Source organism: Engraulis encrasicolus, chromosome 14 (assembly GCF_034702125.1).
Source record: "Engraulis encrasicolus isolate BLACKSEA-1 chromosome 14, IST_EnEncr_1.0, whole genome shotgun sequence".
NCBI lineage: Eukaryota > Metazoa > Chordata > Actinopteri > Clupeiformes > Engraulidae > Engraulis > Engraulis encrasicolus.
Window position 1 is genome coordinate 21,055,559 of NC_085870.1, and position 6,964 is coordinate 21,062,522.

The window sequence follows — 6,964 nt, forward strand, 5'->3', positions numbered from 1 at the left end:
CTGCACCCTCGTGGGCCCCTATTTTTAGAAATGTAAAAAAAAACCCTCTCTTTTTTACATTTCTGAAAAAAGGGGCCCACGAGTGTGCGGGGCCCACCGCTGTGTCAGTTCCGCGCCGCTAATTATGAGGGGCCCCTTTAAGTCAAAAGTGCCCTGGTCCTATTTCTACCCCAGTCCAGCCTTGCCTTACACAGTACATGGTGTCCTTACCACTGGGTCACATGCTGCCCTCCACATGCTGCCCTCCACACCCCTCCAATCACTGGACTAGAACAGGATGTGCACCTCTGTGCCTCTGTTTGACACCTCCATTTTCCACAGGAGCACTGATAACCACAATAGTAACCACATCGTGTTGTAGTGTGATCGTTTTTGGGCGGGGAAGACAGATAGGGCAGGGTTCGTAAATGACCCAGGCCGGACTCTAGTCTGGGTCCCCACAAGAGTACAGCCCTTTTATGGACAGGTCATTAATCCGATACATGCGCCACAGTACCCATGTGGTGTTATAGTCTTTTTTAAATTAAATTTGTTGCTTTGTTGAATTGTGCTGCGAATATGTCTGAAGGTCCGTGAGTGATAGACGGCCAGTGAAAAATAAGTGAATACTGTATACATGTCCAGGCTGAGACTCAGTGATGTGAAAAGAATACCATATGGGATGAATTTGATGGTTTGTGATTATTTTGTGTTTCAGTGCGTAAAAGTAAATCTTTCCAAACCACTGTTACTGGACCAAAACAGGCTGTGCACCTCTGTGCCTGTCTATGACACCGGTCCTTAGCACAGGGCCAATGAAGGCCATGTGTTTTTAAACCCTTATCAGACAGTCGAACTATTAGTTTCAATGCTGTTCCCACATGCTTTCCATCAGAAATGGCAATGATGGGAACCATTTTTGGAGGTAGTTGTGAAAACGGGAGGGGAATAAAATGCAATGCTTTATCGTAACAGGTAGATTGACAAGTCCTTTCGTGTCCTATGAGGGAAATTTGTCTTCACATCCCATCAAACCTTCGAGAGTTCAAACTCAACATTGGAATATAAGAGAGACATGAACAGCACTGAATAACACAATCACAACACCCAGCAGTAAATATATAAAATACTTATAAATGTATACTATAATACATTATAGCTGCAATTTAGCACATAAACAGCTCTCTTGTCTTTGGTGGCTACATGTATGTACCATTATATCATCATGCCAGAGCATTAATATAGCATATAACCGACTTGAACCAATCCTTCATGTTTGTGCATCACGCCTTTCCATATTAACTTTTGCTCCACAACGCCCTGTGACAGGTTAAGTTTAGGCATGGTTTTGGTCTGGGCACAATCTCACCACACTTTCACCATTCCCTTGCTTGGTTTGCTGTTCTTGGCAAAAGTAAAGCAGTAGAAAAATGTTGCTTCACTGACAGGTTAGTGTTAGGCATGGTCTTTGGTCGGGGCACAGCAGAGCATTTTCGCAACTACGCAGACGCGACAGGAAAACTGTGCAAACCTCTTCTTGTGACGAAAGTGCTTTCCCCCAACTGCACCAGAATCTTGTGAGCAAGATATAGTTCACGTCGCTATGCGGGCGTCTAATGTAGACGCGTCTAGAATCTTCGTTTGGTATCCCAATTTTGTGATTATTAAATTTTCCGAAGACGATGTGCATGGTTTCCTTAGATAGGCTACCGTCGGCATTCCAAGTGAAGGTTCTATGCATGCACGCTTGATGCCTGACCGGTTCTCAGGGATTAATGGCCACCCCATCAGCCAATCAGAAAAGAGATTTCTGTTGCGCAGGCAGGTCATGTAGGTCATGACTACACTTGTGTGGCATGGTGCTGTCGAGCAGAAAGTTTGCGGTGTTAATTAAAGACTTACAGAGGGTGTTACGTATACAGAAGTGCTGAATAAACACTGCAAAACTTATGATGCACACTGTGTGCGTGCGTGCGTGCGTGCGTGCGTGCGTGCGTGCGTGCGTGCGTGCGTGCGTGCGTGCGTGTGTGTGTGTATGTGTGTGTGTGTGTGTTTGTGTTTTTGCTGTGCTCCAGAGAAGAGACTTCTTTACGTTTCGTAGACTACTGCTTACTTCAGCACATAAAATATTTATTGGAGTAAATACTAGCCTCTTAGTGCAGATGGGGTCGCTGGCGGGCTTATTCACTATTTGCTGAAAATACTCAACTACATTACAAATTCAGAATTAGCTCAATTAAATTCTGAATGAAACTTAATTCCGCTTTGAAAACATCATGTAAACACTTTACAATTTGGAATGAAATGATGAGTGCAATGTAAACTCACCGGAACTGTTTAATTCTGAATTATTAATTCTGCATTAAAAGTATCATGTACACGTGGCCACTGTAATGTAGCCTTGTGGTGCACATGGTCCTTTGCCAAAAATGGGCCTTTGCCGAACAGACTCAGCTACATGGACCGTACATCCGAACAACATTCTTATTGCACTATCGAGAGCCTTAAGTAACAGATTAATAAATAGCCATTACAATTCTGGTGACAGTAAGGTTATAACATAGGTTCTGTGCTAAGGGGTAAGGGCAGTCATGGGTAAGCGGTGAGGGCATCAGACTTGTAGCTCAAAGGTTGCCAGTTTGACTTCCGACCCGCCTGGTTGGTGTGGGGAGTAATTAACCAGAGCTCTCCCCCATCCTCCTCCATGACTGAGGTACCCTGAGCATGGTACCATCCCACGGCACTGCTCCCTTGGTGCGCCTTTGAGGGCTGCCCCCTTGCATGGGTGAGGCAAAAATGCAATTTCGTTGTGTGCAGTGTGCATTGTTCACTTGTGTGCTGTGGAGTGCTGTGTCACAATGACAATGGGAGTTGTGCTTCCTCTACAGGCCACATGGGGGTAGTAATGTCCCAAAACACTACCTCGGGCACAGAACAACGGGCTGCCTCGGGCACAGAACAGCACAGCAGAGAACAGAACAGCATAGCACAGCACAGCACAGCAAAGGACAGCACAGAACATAACAGCACAGAACAGAACAGAACAGAACAGAACAGAATAGAACAGCACAGCATAGCACAGAACAGAATAGAACAGAACAGCACGGTCTGGCCTGGCTACGCAGGGGTCCTTTAGTAATGCGCTCTGCAAAGGTGTGTGTGTGTGTGTCTGTGTCTGTGTGTGTGTGTGTGTGCGTGCGGGCATTTGTGTGCGTGTGGTGTGTGTGTGTGTGTGTGTGTGTGTGTGTGTGTGTGTGTGTGTGTGTGTGTGTGTGTGTGTGTCTGTGTCTGTGTGTGTCTGTGTGTGTGCACATTCCGACATTTTATGTTGTAACATAGGCTAATTTTAAATACAGTCAACTGGACTAATTTCAATTGTAAATACAGTTGTGGGTTTGAATGACTTGCCAAGGTTACAAAGGCTGTGTGGTGCTAAATGTGCGGTGCAAAAAAATCAATAAAGCATTTGTAAAGCACTTGCGCTATGGAAGAGAGAAAATTCTCATTACCCAACTAATTTAAATAATGACTGTGAACCACCAACGGAAAAGTATAAAAAACATTTATTAGGGTTCTGCTGTAATTATTGTCACTATGGAGTTGAATAAAATATGTATTTGTTGTTGGAGAATTTGATGGGTGTTAAACTGAGTTCAGTTGTGTGGTCATGTTGTTGAAGTGTTGTGTTTAGTTGTGTGCTTGATGGGGAACACCACAGGGTTCATTGCCAGATTTAGGCTTGTGTACAGTTGTGTTTATGTTTATTATTGGCTTATTGTTTAAAGGTGCACTGTGTAATATTTTTAGTAGTTTATTTACAGAATTCATGCTGCCCATTCACAAATGTTACCTTTTTCATGAATACTTACCACCACCATCAAATTCTAAGTATTCATTATGACTGGGAAAATTGCACTTTTCATACATGAAAAGGGGGATCTTCTCCATGGTCCACCATTTTGAATTTCCGGAAATAGGCATTTTTATCTGAAACACTTACTTTGATTTGGCCATACTAGTAAATATTTGTTCATTAATTAGTAAATATTCATGGCAAGATCAAATTTGGCAGTAGACAACACAGTTTCACTGAACAGCATAGTTGCAATACCTACTCAGGCCACCATCTTACACAGTGCACCTTTACAGAAAAAGTGAGAAATTGTGGGGGTTCGATAAAGGATTATGCAAGATTGTGTGGGTCAACTGAGAACATTCCACATTACATAACGCTGACACTCTTATCCAAGGCGGCTTACAGTTATTTTACAGGGTATTGGTTACAGTCCCTGGAACAATGTGGGGTTAGGTGCCTTGCTCAAGGGCACTTCAGCCATGGATGGAGGTGTAGGGAGCGGTAATGGTGGGATTCGAACCTGCTATCCTTTGGTCTTAAGACCACCGCCCTAAAACACAAGGCCACGGCTGCCCCTAATAAACACGACAATATTGAAATCTGCCACATGTAGCCTATTTGGAGGGCGCATGACATTGTCGTGTCATAGTTGTTACGCCTACATCCAATTGCTCCAAGATAGAGCAGAGTAAGTCCCCCATGAAGACCTTTGTGAGTGTCTGAAGGCATGTGAGTCAGACGGTGACGACCTTTGAAGCAGTGATTCGACAGGTTTGATGTTGGTAATCAGTGATCTGAAAAGAACATAAATGGATTATGAGCATATGTGATTTTGTGCATGATGTTTTGTGTGCATACAGTATATGTCATTTGAGTTCTGTGCATCGTGATTTTTTAAAAACATATTTTTCAAATAGGGACGATTAAGGGTTGTTTCCATCCCAATTTATTTACGAGAGTATTTTATTTATTTATTTTTAATGTGGTCACATGTGGTCTTGTGTGAGGGACTTGTCAAAGGATGTATTTCCCTGAAAGAGGATAACATCTTCAATAGGCCTGGAGTACATTAAGGTGCTGTTTCCACATAGCCTGCTATTTTTAAATGTGGCTATTCTTTTCTACTGTTCAGGTGTAAACGTAACATGTCATGTGGATAAAAATAAAAACTCCATTGTAACATGTTCATTTTAGGCCACTAAATAGGTTTTTTTCAAAGTGGGATTTTTAAAACTCTGTTTACGTGGAAACGGAAGGCCAAAACCAATGTGTTTTCAAAAAAATCCTGCTATGTGGAAACAGCACCCAAGTCTACAGTAGCAAACTTGTGAATAACACTCACATTTGAATGAAACTTTGAATGAATGAAACTTGAATGAATTAAACTTTATTGTCATTGTACAGGTACAACGAAATTGGTAAAGTGCAGATGCTCACGGTGCTTAAAAATCAACAAAGACACCTACATATATAGGCCTACTGTATAAAAATAATTCAGATTTTAAAAAGTCAGCTGTGCAAAATTAAGAGTGTAGATTGCTTTTGGATAAAAACTATCTTTTAGCCTGTTTGTTTTTGTACCCAGAGCCCTGTAACGCCTGCCTGATGGCAGCAGCTCAAACAGTTTATGTCCAGTATGGTAGGGGTCTCTGATGATTTGCTTGGCTTTCTTTAGACAGCGACAGGAGAACAACTCCTCTAAAGAGGGCAGGGGACAGCTGGTGATCTTCTGAGCTGTGCTGACCACTCTCTGAAGAGCTCTTCTGTCCGCTGCTGTGCAGCTGGAATACCACACACATAAACAGTATGTTAGGATGCTCTCTGGAGCTCCGGTAGAAGGCCACCAGTAGACTTTGGGGTAGATGGTTAGCCCGTAAGACCCTAAGGAAGTACAGTCTCTGTTGTGCCTTTTTGATGTTGGCAGGATGGATTTACATCAAGGCTGCATGCATGCATATCAATGGTGCACTTGAAAGCTCCTCTGGTGAATGACATTGTACTTGGTGAGATGTGTCTGTGTCTCTGTGATTGATTGATTGATTGGGGATGGATGTCAGAGTGCTGCAGATAATAGCTATTCTCTCAGTTACTCTCAGGACATGCAGCTGAGGACATTTATTTTAAGACGCTGCCCTAACCATACTCCTCTCTCTCTCTCTCTCTCTCTCTCTCTCTCTCTCTCTCTCTCTCTCTCTCTCTCTCTCTCTCTCTCTCTCTCTCTCTCTCTCTCTCTCTCTCTCTTTCTGACAGTTTTCTGGACGAGAGGAAGGAAAAACAGTGGAGAAGGAGTAGGAGGAAGGAGGAAGATGTCCGAGAGCTAGCCAGCTGTCCTCCGTGGTGACGTGACAACACGCCGCGTCCCTGACGGATCTGTCTCGCCATGTGGCTGTGTTCCATATGGCGGCCCGGTTGGACTGGGCAGGCGGCCACAGAGGACGCATCGCATCGCATGGCGGCACGGGGCAGGGCAGGGCAGGGCGGGGCAGGGCAGGGCACAGTGGCGATGGGGCTTGGAGGCCCTGGAGGAGAGCCGGGTGGTGGAGATATAGGAAGCCCCTAAATAGCCTCTGTCACCAGGGGACTAACACTGGACTCGAGGATGTCTTTCTCTCTCTCTCTTCTCTCTCTCTCTCTCTCTCTCTCTCTCTCTCTCTCTCTTCTCTTCTTTTATCTCCGCATCTCTTCACAGCCTGTCATCACCACAGAGGTCTTACTTGCTGTACTGTAGAAGAGGTGGGGTGAAGGGGGAAAGGTATGAGGAGGAGGAGTATTGTGGGGGAAGGAGCAGAGAACAAAGAGAGTGAAAGAGAGAGATAGAGGTGGGACCAAGAGGAGAGGGAGAGGGAGAGAGAGAGAGGGAGAGAGAGAGAGAGAGAGAGAGAGAGAGAGAAAGAGAGAGAGAGAGATGTGGGACCAAGAGGAGAGAGAGAGACACACACAATGAGACAGGTGAATGCTGTGGGAACGAAGGATGAGAATCAGAGAGGTGCAGAGAAAGAAGGCGAGGAAGATGAAGATTGGTGTGGGGACAGAAATGTGACGAGAGAGAGTTGATAGACTAGGGGAGTGTAGGGAGTACAGACAGGGAGTGTCAAAGAACAGAGGGGAGTGAGATGATCTTTTTATTTA

At 44.4% G+C, this 6,964-nt stretch overlaps 1 long non-coding RNA gene across 1 annotated transcript in view; it reads left to right on the forward strand.

Moving 5' to 3' along the window:
* Positions 1-6,283, forward strand: part of LOC134463161 (uncharacterized) — a 14,192-nt gene extending 7,909 nt beyond the window's left edge. Inside the window, exon 3 of the long non-coding RNA XR_010037659.1 lies at positions 6,086-6,283. This is a non-coding gene — a long non-coding RNA (uncharacterized LOC134463161). The remainder of the gene's footprint in view (positions 1-6,085) is intronic.
* The last annotated feature ends 681 nt before the right edge of the window (positions 6,284-6,964 follow it).